The sequence below is a fragment of the Varanus komodoensis genome, unplaced genomic scaffold (genome assembly GCF_004798865.1).
Source record: "Varanus komodoensis strain SLA01 unplaced genomic scaffold, ASM479886v1 scaffold105, whole genome shotgun sequence".
Lineage (NCBI taxonomy): Eukaryota > Metazoa > Chordata > Lepidosauria > Squamata > Varanidae > Varanus > Varanus komodoensis.
This window is the reverse complement of record NW_025335297.1, coordinates 3,711-17,713: the sequence shown is the minus strand read 5'-3', so window position 1 is coordinate 17,713 and position 14,003 is coordinate 3,711. Positions and strand designations below refer to the sequence as shown.

At 48.0% G+C, this 14,003-nt stretch overlaps 7 non-coding genes across 7 annotated transcripts; 5 read left to right on the top strand and 2 right to left on the bottom strand.

Moving 5' to 3' along the window:
- Positions 1-1,819: 1,819 nt before the first annotated feature.
- Positions 1,820-1,892, top strand: TRNAA-UGC. The gene has a single exon. It is a non-coding gene; the product is annotated as a tRNA-Ala (tRNA).
- A 94-nt stretch (positions 1,893-1,986) lies between these two features.
- On the top strand, positions 1,987-2,059 carry TRNAA-CGC. The gene has a single exon. It is a non-coding gene; the product is annotated as a tRNA-Ala (tRNA).
- A 117-nt stretch (positions 2,060-2,176) lies between these two features.
- TRNAA-CGC lies at positions 2,177-2,249 on the top strand. The gene has a single exon. It is a non-coding gene; the product is annotated as a tRNA-Ala (tRNA).
- A 6,044-nt stretch (positions 2,250-8,293) lies between these two features.
- On the bottom strand, positions 8,294-8,367 carry TRNAI-AAU. The gene has a single exon. It is a non-coding gene; the product is annotated as a tRNA-Ile (tRNA).
- A 1,248-nt stretch (positions 8,368-9,615) lies between these two features.
- Positions 9,616-9,689, top strand: TRNAV-AAC. Its single transcript has one exon. It is a non-coding gene; the product is annotated as a tRNA-Val (tRNA).
- Positions 9,690-11,224: 1,535 nt separating this feature from the next.
- TRNAI-AAU lies at positions 11,225-11,298 on the top strand. Its single transcript has one exon. It is a non-coding gene; the product is annotated as a tRNA-Ile (tRNA).
- A 1,822-nt stretch (positions 11,299-13,120) lies between these two features.
- On the bottom strand, positions 13,121-13,193 carry TRNAA-UGC. Its single transcript has one exon. It is a non-coding gene; the product is annotated as a tRNA-Ala (tRNA).
- Positions 13,194-14,003: the final 810 nt, after the last annotated feature.

Below are 14,003 nucleotides of genomic sequence, written 5' to 3'. Positions count from 1 at the left end.
GCCGTCGAGGTCGCAGCCGCGTGCGTCTGCCTGCATTCGCTTGCCCGATGTCAATCAGTTGTGGTCAGTTGGAAAATCTGCAGAATCCAAGCTCTGCTCCAAAAATAAGCACCAGTCAAGATCATCAGCCAGACGGATGCATTTAGTACGTGTGTTGCAGCAGAATGCAGGGTTTGGAGAGTTATGACGATGTTCCAGAAGATGACATGACTGTTTTTGAATAAATGTAGATTTTTGTACATGAATAAATGTAGATTGTTGTACAGTATATGCCCCTGAAGTCGTGGTTTGACATTCGCGGCTTCAGTCTTTCATGGGATTTTTCTCTGAGTTGATCTCCTTGTGAGTAAGCTTGCCGTGGAGTGACTTACTCGCAAGAAAATCGTTTCCTCCAAGTTTGGACTCGCTCAGAGAAAATGATCTCTGCGTGCGCCCGCCCCTTCCCTGCTTCGCCATGCGCACGTGCGCACCCCCCAGCCAGGCCCAGCCTGCGCCTCCCACCCACACAGCCTTGGCGGCCGGCGCCCATGGCCGGCACCAAAATCATGGTTTTTCACAATTTGAAGGGGCTTTAGGAATGTAACACCCATGAATTTTGAGGCCTTCTGTACATGAAAAACAAGACATCATCTGAAACTAAGCCGTAGTGCATCTTTTGAAGCAAAAATTAATGTTAGACCTGGTCTTATTTTCGGGGAAACACAGTATTGCTAATACTACAAGGGTGTAAGAGGGAGGTGCTAACAGCAACCTGGGTGCAGAAGGGAAAGATTGAACAGAGCGAAATATGATAAAGACTGGTCAAAGAACATTCAGAAGAGGAAGGAGAATTTGTGAGGAGTGATTAAGAATGGAAAATGTGAGATACCTCAGAAAGATTGTAACAAAATACAATGTTTTATTGATTAAGGAACAAGTTACTGAAGATCTTGAAACCAATCTGCTTCTTGTACAAATAAAGTTTTATTCTCTTTATTGCTACTTCAGAGTCATTCGACTGTTTGAATCCCAGAGTCTCATCCTCAGGCAGGGCCATCTTAAGGCACGGGCCTGATGGGTCCATGCCTGTGGTCCCCATACTAATCTGTGTATGTCAACCCTTGGAAAATGGGAAAACTTCCAAAATTAACAGTAGTTGTATTTGTCGTAGGGGCTGCAGTACACTGCTTTGCCCGGGGCCCATAATGCTGTTAAGACGACTCTGTCCTCAGGACCACATAGTTCAATGAAGGAGCCGTATTGCTGGACAAATAAGGAAGAGGTTGACTAATCAGACTGGAATTCAATTTGTGGTGGCAGCATTATATACCCAAAGAAAGAAATTGACATATCAAGCAAGTTAAAGACACACGATATCCAAACAAAGAAAAGAAAGACTCATGACTTCTACTTGTGCTCTGGGATATGCAAAAATGTGATGGCGGGCAGGTGGGGGATTAGCTCAAGTGGCAGAGCACTCGCTCTGCATGCAAGAGGGAGCGGGAGCGATGCCCGAATTCTCCAGGCACTCCTCTGTTCTCCTTTTCTGTTCTCCTTTTCTGTGCGTACCTCTCAATCTCCTTCAGTCCCTTCTTGCACACTGTCTTTTGTTTGTGTAGTGGAATATGCAAAAGAGGTGATTCCAGGTAGCTGGGGAATTAGCTCAAATGTTGAGCGCTCGCTTCGCATGTGAACGGTGTGGGATCGGTGCCTGCATTCTCCACAAAATTCTCTATCATCCTTTTACAGTGAACTCAACATAACTTTCTTGGATTACTTCCTGCATAAAACCTTGAGTTTGTGTTTTTGGGATATGCCATGGCACCCTTGCCAGGCAGGTGGGGAATTAGCTCAGATGGTAGAGCGCTCGCTTTGCATGCGAGAGGTAGTGGGATCGATGCCCACATTCTCCACAAAACCTGTGTTCTCCTTTTGCTGTGCATACCACACAATCTCCTTGTTGTTGCACAGTGTCTGATATATGCACAAAAGTGATGCCATGAAGGTGGGGAATTAGCTCAAGTGGTAGAGCGCTCGCTTCGCATGTGAGAGGTAGCGGGATCGATGCCCGCATTCTCCAGAAAATCCTCTGTTCTCCTTTTGATGTGCACCAAACACATTTTCCTTGGATGACTTTCTGCATAGCATCTTGGATTGATGTTCCTGAGATATTGAGGGGCACCATTGCCAGGCAGGTGGGGAATTAGCTCAGGTGGTAGAGCGCTCGCTTCGCATGTGAGAGGTAGCGGGATCGATGCCCGCATTCTCCAGGCACTCCTCTGTTCTCCTTTTGCCGTGCACTGAACTCTTTTTATGTGGGTTCTTTTCTGCGTGACATCTTGATCTTGAGATATTGCAGGGCACCGTGGCCAGGCAGGTGGGGAATTAGCTCATGTAATAGAGCACTCACTTTGCATTTGAGAGGTAGCAGGATCGATGCCCGCATTCTCCACAGAAACTTGCATTCTCCTTTTGCTGTGCACAGAAGACAATTTCCTTGGCCACTTTCTGCACAAGCTCTTTCATTTGCACCCCTGGGATATTGTAGGAAGGTGCTGCCAGGGGAATGGTTTTCCTGTGCCAGGTAGCAGGATCAATGCCTTCATTCTCCAATTAGCACTGCCCTTCTTTGCTTTCTTCATGCATGTAGCAAAGACTTCTCATGTCACCTTTAGGATGTATCACTGTTCTCTTCCCTCCCTTTGTGGTGTGATCGCCCCCTGGTTCTCCTTGTCTTTTGTTTGTTTGTGATCCTCTGATCATAGCACTCCACTTTCCCATTTTCTTCCAGTCAAAAGTGCATAATGAACTGGGCGCTTGTCTGGTCCATGTGGGCTTTTCGTCCATTGCCCTGGACCGTATGAGAATGTGTGCGTCTCGATCTCATCAAGTGAAACATCTGTTTCCGTGTAGCACCTTCTGATTCATCGGAGGTAGTTATGGTGCTAAGCACATCCCTGGCAAGCGTGAATAGCTCCTATGAAGCTGCAAAGAAAATCTGTAATGGATGAGAGGCAGTACCGGCACAGGAGTCACCAGCCTCCCTTCTGTATCACACACACACATAGAACCAAAGGGAAGAAATATCATTGCACATATCAGGTCAATCTTTTATTCTCTCCTCTTATACTTTCTTAACACTTTGAGGTACCCTTGGAAAATGTCAGGTCAAATTCTTGGAGTGTCTTGTCTGAAGTTCTGGTGCTGGTGGCACCTCCAGGGATCGGGGAGAAGAAGATGGGAAAGGCCCTTGCCTTTCAGGAGGGTGGCTCCTGATCAGAAGAAGGGATCTTGCCTTGTGCTGCCAGACGAGTGGAACCTGTGAGGGATGACCTGAGTTGTATCCTAGTACATCTGGAGGCCGGCAAAGGCTGCAGCAGAAGACATGAGGCTTAGATGGATAAACACGCTGATGTGGCATAAGGGGTGTCTTCCTAAAGAGGAATGAGAGAGCTGGAATCGTGCAGTAAGCCAACAGTAAGAGGCAGAATCCCAGGGTTTCTGTGAAAATCTTGTGAGAACAGACATTTCCTGGAGAGGTACCTAAAGGACAGCCATGGAAATATACAAGGAATGTCTTTGGGGAGTGTCTTCTGAAGTATTGAGCCCCACCCTACTGAAAACTCTTTTTCTGCTCAGTATTGCCCATTTCACCCAGATGCGGAATCTTAGTTTTACCATTATTGATATGGAAACACCATAGAGCCCTCTGGCAAGAGCAGCTGTGGAAGTGGCTACTTCTGGCCATCAGTCTCTACTGCCCTCAGCGCCACAGCAACAAATGCATCTTCACTCAGTTTATTTCCATTGGCCCAGCAATGTGTCTGCCTCCCTGTTTACAGTGCAAAATATACAGACGGAGAAGAGGGGAATCATGGTGAAACTGTTTGTGATGAACATCTCTGGGGAAGCTGGAGTGGCTAGGAAACACCACAGACATGCAGATGCACTTGGGAGGGGGGAGGGGGAATCCCATTTATTTATTTATTTATTTATTTATTCATTCACATATTTATATGCCACCTACAACTGCCAAAGGCCTTCCTAAGTGGTTTATAAGTAACAACATATTAAAACAGTTAAAAGAATAAAACATCAATACTACAACAATAAAAAAATTAAAAAGGCCACCAGCATTAAAAAATAAAAAATAAAAATGTATGTCTTCAGTTTTAGGACTGAAACACACTAAACATGAGGAGGCTGCTGAAGTCCTTAGGTAATAATAGGGAAAGGATGGGGAATTTGTTTGCTGGGGATGCTGGAATGTGTGGTGAGGCTTGGAGGACCAAGCACAGTACAGAAATTGTGCTGCCTGGGTAACCCCGTGATCATCTGATCAGTAAATTCCAGCAAAAATCCATACACTGTGGAAACAGAAGAGGGTTCTTTGCAGCGTTGTGTGAACCCAACCATTGTCCTTTGTCTAGATTCCAAATGCTCTTATTCCTGGGTCTGCTTCTTTACTGGTAGGGAAGCTTATATAGTTCTTCCTAGGGATGGGTGAAAATGCATTCTAGTTAATGTTTATATGAATTTACCAAAACTGCACGTCCTGAACCAAACAGTGAGACAATTACATGCAAAACTCTGTTCTTTTCTGAGCTTGGAGATGCAATCTGTTGTTTGTACGGGGGCAGGGGGATGAAATACAGGCAAAATTGAGCATATTGTTGTAAATCAGAGGAAAATCAGCACAACTGCTTTAAAGTACAAGTGGCAATGAATGCATTTGAAAAATGCACACAGAAATGCATGCATTTGGGAAAATGTACACACAAAAACCCAGGCAGACTTAAAAATCTTCCAAACCTATGCAGAAAAGGGATCAAATGGGCTTAAACTTGAAAATCAAAGACATTCACTGCGAATGAGCATAAAAAACTGCCATTCCATACTTCTTCCATGATCTGAAGGCTGTGTGAACCATCTCAGGTGCACTTTCACCTGGCCCAGCGAAGTGACCGGATCAAAGAGTGGACAACTTGGTGTATTATTACCCAGCAATCTTCTGCCTATTCATTTAGAATGTCTGCAAGGGATTAGACTTTCTCATTTGGTGATCTTGGATCAGTTATCCTCTCTTGGCTTAGCGGGAGGGGCACATATGTGAGAATAAAGTCTTGAGCTTTTTGAAGGGAAGGTAGGAAATTCAAAAACCCAAACTTTCCTTACAGATATCTTGAAGAGTGGCTTCCACACAATGAACAATGTCTTGCTGCCATCTAGTGACAAACTGTGCAATGGGAAGCGTTTCCATTTATTTATTTATTTATTTATTTATTTATTTATTTATTTATTTATATTTAGACTATTTCTAGGCTGTCCATCATTTTCGTCTCTGGACGGCTTACAATATAACTCAGGGAGTTCAACACAAAATCAGTGATTCTGCAAGTTCAGGAGCCTTGCCAATTTTATACTTTAATATACATTTATTATTATGTTTTCCTTTCTTCCTCTTAGAAGGAGCCTGAGGTGGCTCTCATGCTCCCCTTCTACTTCATCTTCACATTAACCCTGTGAGTTGGTTAGGCTGAGAGTTAGTGACTGGGCTCACAGGCCATGACAAACAGCCCTGTGTGTCAGATGATTGCATAGTTCTCTGGGAAACGTGGTTTCCACACTCCCTCTCTGTCCTCCATCTCTTGCTACGCATCAAAATGTTTTAACTAACTAAATAAAATAAATCCCAGCAGCCTCTGTGAGCAGCAGTTCCTTCCTTACACTATTGCACCCTGGGGGCCTCAGGATCCCCTTCCTGATTGGCTTGCTGAGGTTTTGAGGTGGGCTCTCTCTTCCACCTCCTGATGTACCTGCATCATTGCAATGCTCCCTAGCCACAACAGCCCCCAAAATAATTTTAATTAAAACATAATAAACACTTATACTCAATCTCCGTACTTCTCCATGCATTTTCCTATTTTTCCCTCTCTCTGCAAGAGAGGTGGGCACATTGTTCTGCCAATAGGAATAAAGTGGGTGATGACTCATGTGTTGCTAGAGAGCTGAGGGCAGTAAAGAACAGGTGGCTGAGTGGACAGACTGTGGTGTTTCCATGCCAACAGTGGTCAAATGGTAATCTTGGGTCTGGATGGCTACAGAAGCCACAGTGAAACATGGAAACCTCAGAACAGACCATAGATTCTCTCTGGGTTGAGGGGAATTAATGCAGAAATGCCACATCTGGGTCCAGATGCCATGGCAGACCAACCTGAGTAAGAAACCAGCATGGCTTCTTGTGATGTGTGAACTTGGCCAGTGACTGGCTAAAAGCCATCAGGGGGGACTCATGATTGAGTCTCCACTTGACCCAGTAAGCGCCATGCCCCTTGCTGCCTCGATTGCAAACATGATTAACCCACGGAAATGTGTCCAGGTGGAGCAGTTGGGAAACTTCCTCTACCCTGATGGCAGGAAAGAATTTGAGCACCAGCCAAGAAACTTGCGCTCTGGAATTCCCTTTTTACATCAACATCACCATCACCAACAACTTAAGGCCTGCAAAGCAGAAAAATGCCATCTGCTTATTTAGTCCCCACTCTAGACCTTTAGGGCTAGTTATGGGCCTGCCCCACATTCACCACCCGCCCTGCTATTTCCTTCCCTTCTCCTGGTGGCCTTGTCCTTCTGTGGATAGGACCCGTCTTCCTTGTGCAGCTTTCTCCATAGGGTTCCCTCCGCCTCCCCTCTGGCGGCAAAGCACGTGCTCTGTATGCCTGCATTCTGCACAGTGGCTTTTTGCTTTTTGGCTATGACTGGCTTCCCAGACTCTCAAGAAAGTGGCAGGCACTGGCTCCTCCTGGGTGGCAGGTGGCCAGCCTTGGCACGATGAGCACCATGTTCCTTGCAGCTGAGCTAACTGGCTGACAGAAGATGGAGAAGATGTTCTTCCATCTCTGAGGGGCCCACAGGAGGCAAAGGGATGGCATATTAATTCAGAAGTCTAGTACTGCTTTTTTCATACCTGCATCAAAGCCTTATCATGTCACTTTCCGTACTGTATATAGAAGTTCCTTGGCCAATTTCTGCACAGCATCGTGGGTTGGCCTGCCAGGGATATGCAAAGAAATGATGCCAAGGAACTGGGGAATTGGCTCAGGTGGCAGAGCGCTCGCTTTGCATGCGAGAGGTAGCGGGATCGATGCCCGCGTTCTCCAGGCAGTCCTCTCTTCCTCTTTTGTTGTGCACCCCACATATTATCCTTGGGTGACCCTCTGCACAGCATATTGGGTTTGTGTTCTTGAAATATGAAAAAGGGCTCCATTGCCAGGCAGGTGGGGAATTAGCTCAAGTGGGAGAGCGATCGCTTCGCATGTGAGAGGTAGTGGGATCGATGCCCGCCTGCTCCAGGCAAGCCGCTACGCCCTTCTTTTTCCAGGCATACACACAGGTGTTTGGGGCTCACTTCCTGCAGGGCCTCGTGGGCCTCCCTCCTTCCTGAGATATTGCAGGAGGCTGCTGTCAGGCAGGTGGGGACTTAACTGAAGAAGCAGAGCGCCTCCCAGTCCTGTGAAGGGCAGCAGAAGTGTTGCCCGCATTCTTCAGGCATGCGTCTATGCCATTACTTTTCCAGACACGCAGACCGGCACTTTGGGCCTGCTTTCCCCATGGCCTTTCCCTCTTGAGGAATTGCAGGGCAGCACTGGAGATTTAGCTCAAGTGGCACGACCCTCACTTTGCATGCAACAGGTTGCAGGATCGATGCTGCGTTCTCCAGGGTGTATATACTACTGGCAGGCGCTGTCCTTTTCCACCATGGACAGCGCCCTTGAGCCAGCCAGAACCGGGGGGTGGGGGGTCATCATTGTTGCAGTGCATGCAGCAAAGCCCCCTTGTGTTGCTTTCTGGGAGGCATCTCAGTATCCTGCCCCTCAATTTCTGGATGGGCCTCTCCTTCATTGGGCAGCACGTTATTACTTGTCCTCAGGGCAGGGAAAAGGAAGAATCTTTTTCCTAGAAAAGCATGAAACCATTTAATTTAATAGCAGGAGAGGTCATGGTGATTATGGAATGGGGTGACTTTAGAATCCGATTAGAGCAACTCCTGTTGAACAAGGACATTCGTGGCTATGAGTCGCCTCCAACCTCCTGCGTCAGAGACCAGATCCTTGCCCACTTCCCATAAGTGGGACGGTACAGTTGCCTTCACTCCCCACCCTGTTTTTCCTAGAGGCCCCTGGTTGGCCAGAGCGGGAGCAGAAGGCGGGACGCCGGAGGGCTTTGGTCCGATGCGGCACAGTCACGTTTTCATTCTTGCAGACTTTCAGCCAGGAAAAAGGGAGGAGCTGCCGGACACTCGTCTCCTTCCAGAGGGCCAGCATGGGGCTCGAACCCATGACCTTGGCGTTATTAGCACCACGCTCTGACCAACTGAGCTAGCTGGCCCACTCCTTTGGAAGGAAAGCAGGGCTGCTGCTTCTGTTGCTGCTTCAGCTCCCTCCTCCTCCTCCACACTAAGGGGCCAAGCAACACCAAGCCTTGGCCGAGCAACCTAAAACAATAAACATGTCTGGATGAAATGGGACTTCTCCCAGCCCTCTAAGCACACTCTAAAGTCTTACTTTCTGTTGGTCCTTGTGTGTGTGTGTGGGTCTAATGGACCTGTCTCCTAAGGACCCCCTCTCTTTGCAAACCAAGTTCTGTGCACACAGGAGAGGGAAAAGTCTGAATTCAGGGGTGGAGGATAAAAACCCTCAGTCTGGAAGCTTGAAAGGTAGGGGAGATGCAGAAGGCAAAAGATATCACCTGCCCGGCTTGGCTGAAGCGTGCCTCTTTGTCCTGCTCACAGAGTCACAGAGGCCCTGAAGCCAAGGTGCTCCCTCCATGCTTAGATTCAAAGGTCTTTTTTGTTGGTTTGTTCTCCCAGTCGTCACCACACAGAAGGGTTTCTCTCAGATGCCTGCAGATGAGCTGGTGCAGCCCAGTGTCAAACAGGCTTGGCTGGTGCTGTTGGTTGAGAGCTCCTAGAGGATAATTTGGGAAGCGAGGCCTTTCTCCACTTGGTTGGGTCAAGAACATGGTGCTAACGCCTCCACGGTGGTGGCCCCAGCACCACGGCAGCCAGGCAGGGGCTCAGCTCCTCCTCTCTCTCTCAGTTTGGTCAAAGGAGTCAACCTTTGCCGAAGAGCAGAAATAGGAACATCTATTGTCAACAATAGGTAATTTCAATCTCATTGCCTTTTCCATGCCAAGTGACCTCTAATTTCCTGGAATCTGGATTCTCCAAGGGCCAGTTGATGAGGGCCGTAATAGAAAGCAAACTAGATGCAACCTGGACCACTGTTTTCCTGTCCTGGGGAACCGGCAACTCCAGCGCATATTTTGATTTATGTATTTATTTAAAAATATGTATATATTGCTGACCATATTTTAAAATAGCCATTAAAATAGTTATCATGGTCATCAGCTTTGGCCTTCCGTTCTGCTACTGCTCTCATCCTTCTCTGAGCAGCCCCTCGTGCACTGGCCTGCTCCCTATACAATCTGGGTGACAAATGTACCAAGTTTAAGGATTCTTTTTTTTTTTCTTTTATCCCTCTGGGAAAAAGCTGTCCAAGAAAAGGTGCTGGAACTGCTGGGCCGCAACGCAGCATCCTGGAGCAATTCTTAGTAGGAGACTCTGTGCATGCTTCGGGCTGGCTAGCTCAGCTGGTAAGAGTGTGGTGCTAACAATGCCAAGGCTGTGGGTTCAAGCCCCACGCTGGCCCTCTGGAGCCGGTGGAGATTCCCTGTGCTCAGCTATTTTTGCCTGGCCCATGGGAGCTGGCTTTGCCGACAAATAAACAAGCAAACAAACCATGCATCACGTAGATGACACATTAAGCATCCTACCACCGAAGCTAATTCCCCAGCTGCCTATGTGCCCTGCCCCACAGTGTCTCAAGTCAGGGCAGACTCAGGAAATGACCTGGAAGGCTTGGCTACATGCACAGGAAGGCAAAGAGATTAGAAATGTCAGTGCATGATGCAGTCATTCATCCTGCTGCCTCTCACTAAATCCCCTTTTGTGATCTGTCCTTGATCCTATGTGCATGTAAGTTCTGTGCAGGCATATGTGACAAGTCAGGTAGGTTTATGGGAGTTTTTAATCAGAAGTATCTCCCCTGCCCTGAGCTGATCTGTGCACTATGCTTTTACTAAAATGAGGTCCTTCTCTAATGGAGAAATTAGTCCAAACAATTGTTCAAAGTTTCAAAAGAGGAAATGCATTTAACAATGCATTTTGTTTTTGGAAATGTATGCATGCTCATTCATGGCAGAAAAGAAAAATGGCTTCCTTAGCATACCCTCCTCTGGCATATATTGACTTTATTTATTAATTCATCATATGGCACATTCCCATCACACTTCAATAAAAAACACAGGCATAAAAACATGACATACAAAATATAAGATCCCAAACTTTATAAACATATATCTAAATTACAGATACTTTTTTTTTTTTTTTTTGCTTTCTTTGTCACAACCAGGAAATCAGCAAACTCTCCTTTATAAGCTCTATTTTGTCACTCTGGATAGTTTGTCTTTCAGACCCACAAGCACAATTTGGGGATGGTATTTTGCCCCATTTATAAAGGGCGTCTGCACATCTGCCACGGCCGGTGCAAATTCAGACCGGAAAACAACAAAGTGAACCTTCCTCTCATCTAGACACAGAATATCTACCTTCTACAGAGGGGAAGCACGGAAGGCATCGCAGGCTCCCCAGCACGTGCAGCAGACGGGCAGCAGGGCAGGTGCCCCGCGGAGCAGCACAGAGCCTCTCCTTCCCCAGGTTTTACCCCCCTCCCAACAGCTAACCAGTTGGCCCATGGGGAGATGACCCATCTCCCAATCCTTTGAGACCCCCAGTCATGAGTGATTTAGCTCTGTCATCTTCAGCATCCCGGAGGCTGCAAGCCTTAACTCCCAGGAGGATATCACAAAGGAAGTGAGATGATTCCCAGGCCCTTGGGCGTCAGATTCCTGCTGAGCTAGCCCCAGAAATTATGACATTTAATAGATACAGTCTTAAACGTTGCTTGACCTAGGCCAGCCAGGAGATCTGCTTTATGTCACAGTTCCCCTCTCCCCAGGTTGGATGTTCTCTTTTCCCCCATTTCCAAAGAGGGTCTCTTCAGGAGGTGCATCCATGTATGTCATGCACAAAAACGTGCAGGTAGTCAGAGAAAATGGGATTTAGAGCCGGGTTAGAGAGGTGAGAGGAATCCCATCTGGTTCATAGATATAAATAGATAGGGTGGGCCAGCTAGCTCAGTTGGTCAGAGCGTGGTGCTAATAACGCCAAGGTCATGGGTTCGAGCCCCATGCTGGCCCTCTGGAAGGAGACGAGTGTCCGGCAACGCCTCCCTTTTTCCCGGCTGAAAATCTGCGAGAACGAAAACGTGACTGTGCCGCATCGGACCAAAGCCCTCTGGCGTCCCGCCTTCTGCTCCCGCTCTGGCCAAGCAGAGGAAGATCAGGGTGGGGTGTGAAGGCAACCGCACCGTCCCACTTATGGGAAGTGGGCAAGGATCTGGACTCTGACACAGGAGGCTGCAGATAAGCATTGTGACGCTTAGTCATGAAGGTCCTTGTGCGACGGGCGTTGCTCTAATCTGATTCTAAAGCCACTCCAGTCCATGATCACCACGACCTCTCCTGCTATGATATTCCATGGTTTCGTGTTTTTCTGGGGAAAAGATTCTTCACTTCTCTGCCCCGAGGAGAAGTAATAAGATGACTGGCGCTGCCTGATGAGGGAGGGCCTCATCCAGACATCAAGGGACAGGATCCTGGGATGCCAACCAAAACGTGGTACGAGGGGGGCTTTGGTGCATGTGAGGCAAAAGGGAACAAAGGAGCATTTTTGCTTGAGAATGGGGGCGTCGATCCCGCTACCTCTAAGCTCTTCCACTTGAGCTAATTCCCCACCTGCCTGGCATGACATTTTGGATTTCCTAGAGCACAAACTGTGCCACAATTAACCCAATGAAATTGGGCAATATGCACAGAAAAAAGAAAATGTAGGTTTGCCTGGAGAATGCGGGCATTGATCTCGCAACCTCTCGCATGCAAAGCGAGCGTTCTTCCACTTGAGCCAATTCCCCACCTGATTGGATGCTCTCCCCACAATACTGTGAGAAAACAAAGGATGCAGCATGCCATGGAGAGAGCAACCTGCAAAAACATTACTATGGGATTCATGGCAAAAGAAAGGAAACTGATATGTGACTGGAGAATGTGGGCATTGATCCCACAACCCCTTCATGTGCAAAGTGAGTGCTATATCATTTAAGCAAATTCCCCACCTGCCTGCCATCACTGTTTGGCTAATTCAGGGCACAACCGAAAGAAACTGTGCAGAAAGTCACCCAGGAAAACGGTGTGGCATACAGCAAAAGGGGGCAGAGGAGTGCCTGGGGAATGCAGGCGTTGATCCCGCTCTCTCTCGCATGCGAAGCGAGCGCTCTGCCGCTTGAGCCTATTCCCCACCACGTTGACAGTGGTGTCCTACAATATCCTGGGAAGGCCCAAGAGGCCATGCAGCAAGTGATCCATAGAAAGGAAGTGCCGGGCCTGTTGGCTGCGAAGGAAAAGGGTAGAAGCTTTTCTGGAGACTGGGAGCATCAGCGCCATGTGCTACGTGCGCGGCCTGCCACTTGAGAGGCTTCTCCTCCTCCCGGGCACCATGCTCTTGCATACCCCATTGCACAACCTCAGGCTGCTGTGCATGCCTTGACCCAAGCAAATCGCGCAGTATGCACAGAAAAAGGAGAGCAGAAGTTTGCCTGGAGAATGTGGGCATCGATCCCGCTACCTCTCGCATGCAAAGCGAGCGCTCTACCACCTGAGCTAATTCCCCACCTGCCTGGCATGACTTTTTTGCATATACTAGAACACAAACTCTGCCATAATTAACCCACCAAAATTGAGAAATATGCACAGAAAAAAGAGACCAGAGGAGTGCCTGGAGAATGTGGGCATGGCTCCCTCTACCTCTCACGTGTAAAGCAAGCGCTCTGCCACTTCAGCTAATTCCCCACCTTCGTGGCATCACTTTTTTTACTTATCCCATTGCACAAACACAAGAAGGTGTGCAAGAAGGGATTGAAGGAGATTGTGTGCTACGCACAGAAAAGGAGGACAGAGGAGTGCCTGGAGAATGCGGGCATCGATCCCGCTACCTCTCGCATGCAAAGCGAGCGCTCTACCACCTGAGCCAATTCCCCACCTGCTTGGATGCTCTCCCAACAATATTGAGAGAAAGCTAAGCAACCAGGATGCCATCAAGAAAGCGAATTGAAAAAGTATTGTTCTGTTCCTCGCAAAAGGAAGGGAACTGGTGCTTGACTGGAGAATGCGGACATCGATCTCACTACCTCTCGCATGCTTAGCAAGCGCTTGACCACTTGAGCTAATTCCTCACCTGCCTGGCAGCACTTTTTTGCATATCCTGGAACACAAACTCAAGCAACTGTGCCACAATGAAATTGTGTAGTAGGCTCAAAAAAAAGGAGAATACAGGCTTGCCTGGAGAATGCAGGCATCAATCCCACTACATCCCACATGCGAAGACAGCGCTGTACTACTTGAGGTAATTCCTCGCCTGCCCGGCATCTTTTTTTTTACATATCTCATTGCACAAACATAAGAAATTTTGCCACAATGAACCCAAGCAAATTGCATGGTACACACAGAAAAAGCAGAGTAGACTTTGTCTGGAGAATGCGGGCATCGATCCCGCTACCTCTCACATGCAAAGCGAGCGCTCTTCCACTTGAGCTAATTCCCCACCTGCCTGGCTATGGTGCCCCTGAATATCGCAAGAACAAAAATCCAAGGAGCCATGCAGGAAAGAACCCAAGGAAAATGTGTCGGCAACCTCCAGCAGTACCTGAAGGAGGAGGGAGGCCCTAGAGGCCCTGCAGGAAGGGACCCCCAAGCACCTGGGTGTATTCCTGGAAACAGAAGAGTGTAGTGGCTTCCTGGAGAATGCGGGCATCGATCCTGCCACCTCTCGCATGCGAGGCGAGCGCTCT